This window comes from Furipterus horrens, unplaced genomic scaffold, assembly GCF_987537825.1.
Source record: "Furipterus horrens unplaced genomic scaffold, mFurHor1.1.pri manual_scaffold_12, whole genome shotgun sequence".
Lineage (NCBI taxonomy): Eukaryota > Metazoa > Chordata > Mammalia > Chiroptera > Furipteridae > Furipterus > Furipterus horrens.
In genome coordinates this window covers 56,174,076-56,176,270 of record NW_028327182.1, presented here as the reverse complement: position 1 = coordinate 56,176,270, position 2,195 = coordinate 56,174,076, and the positions used below count along the sequence as shown (strand labels likewise).

The 2,195-nt window shown below is 41.2% G+C and overlaps 1 pseudogene; it reads left to right on the top strand.

The window, feature by feature from the left end:
- Positions 1 to 1,262: 1,262 nt before the first annotated feature.
- Positions 1,263 to 1,815, top strand: LOC149996232 (ferritin heavy chain pseudogene; annotated as a pseudogene).
- The last annotated feature ends 380 nt before the right edge of the window (positions 1,816 to 2,195 follow it).

The window sequence follows — 2,195 nt, the reverse complement described above, 5'->3', positions numbered from 1 at the left end:
CCCCCGTCAGGGCCCTAGATTTGGAGACAAGCAGGTGTTCAGAACACACTTCCTCCTCACCCAGACCTCCCTCCCCACTGTGGTCCTTTCTATTTATAGTACTTCCTCTCCAGATCTCTGTACTTGAAAAGTGCCCTTAAACACACACACAAAAGAGAAAAAAATCTGAAAAACGTCAAACCACAGGTTCTTTCCTCACTCTTCTTTTAAATTTCTAGGTTTGTATAATTCCTGGTTGACCCTAAAGTAAATAGGGTCAAACAGGGTGCCCGGGTTTCAGTAAGTTCAGAAAGTGCCGGTCGTTGAGTTCTAGCTCCTTCTGCAGCTTATTGGGAGCCAACTCAATAAGCAGAGGCCTTGAGATAATTTCTCACCAATAAAATGTGGGGCCATGAAGATATGGCCCTATCTAACCCATAAGTTTGACAAGACTGGCAGCAAAGATGGTGAGATGGCTGACTTGGAAGCCAGGATGTCATGGTCTAGTTCAAGTTGTTTGGAAACATCACTTAAGTTTCTGAGTATATTTCCCACTCTGTAAATTGAAAGAGTTGGACTAGACCCAGGTTTTATAAACTTTGACTCAAAGTGCCTACACTGTAACAAAAGTCCCCAAAAATAATATTTATACTTACTATGATGCATTTTCTTTTTTAGTGTTTCATTTTCTATTCTGTTTCACTTTTTAAAAATTCTGATCATGACCCTCTAAGGTAATTTCAAAACCCACTACAAATGGTTGGAATGGTAAATTTTATGTATATTTCACCATAACAAAAAATTTTTAAAAACCTACTGTGGATTTCAACCCAATGGTTGAAAAATACTGGACTACACAATATATAACTTCTCCTCATTATTATTTTAAAAACTTAATTGCTGCATTCTCTGAGGAAAAGCGACTCTGATAAAATGTTAAGTTTGAATTTTTCTCAGATAATGACAAATTTTTCTCCTTTGCCCTTCTTTTATCTTTAAATATCAGCTAATTATGGTATTGACTAAAGTTGAATGTGTACATACCCTGTAGCCCAGCAATTTTGCCCTGGGCATATCCCAATGAAAATGAATACAATCTTGCCAAGAGTCGCTTGGGTTTCCTGCTTTTACAGGGCTTGAACGGAACCCGGTCCTCGACCCCCATCTCAGCCAGCTGCCCAAGTCCATCCTTCTGTCACCTCCTCACAGAGCACTCAGATGGCCCCAAGGCCCTGCCACCACTCCAGCGCCATGAAGTTGCGCTGCCCATCATGCTGCCCATCATGACCACCATGTCCACCTTGCAGGTGGGCCAGAATTACCACCAGGACTCAGAGGCTGCCATCAACTGCTAGATCAACCTGGAGCTCTACACTTCCTATGCCTACCCGTCCATGTCGTACTACTTTGACCTCCATGATGTGGCTTTGAAGAACTTTGCCAAATATTTTCTTCATCAATATCATGAGGAGAGGGAACATGCTGAGAAGCTGATGAAGCTGCAGAACCAATGAGGTGGCTGAATCTTCCTTCAGAATATCAAAAAACCAGACCATAATGATTGGGAGAATGGGTTGACTGCAATGGAGTGTGCATTACACTTGGAAAAAAGTGTGAATCAGTCACTCCTGGACTTGTACAAACTGGCCACCGGAAAAAAAAAATCACCCTCATTTGTGTGACTTCATTGAAACTCACTGCCTGGATGGGCAGGTGAAATCCATCAAAGAATTGGGTGTCCATGTAACCAACTTGCACAGGTTCAGGGCCCCTGAATCTGGCATGGCAGAGTATCTTTTTAACAAGCACACTCCGAGAGACAGTAAAGAGAGCTAAACCTTAGGCTGCCTTCCCACAGCCATGGGAGTGACTTTCTTGGTCACCAAGGCATTATGTGCATGTTGAGTTACCTTTACCTTTTCTATAACTTGTAGCAAATCATCCACTTAGGTCCTTCATTTGTACCATTCCTTCAAATAAAGTAATTTGGTACCGCCCCCCCAAAAGAAAATGAATCCATATATTCACCAAATAATGTACTCAGAAATGTTCATAGCAGCAGTATAGCCTCAGACTGGATACAACTCAGAGGGTTATCAACAGGAAAATTAATAAATAAGGACTGGTACCTCCAAAAAAAGGAATATATACTCCAATGAGAGTAAAAGAACTACAACTATTAACAATATGAATGAATCTCACCAAAATAATGTTGA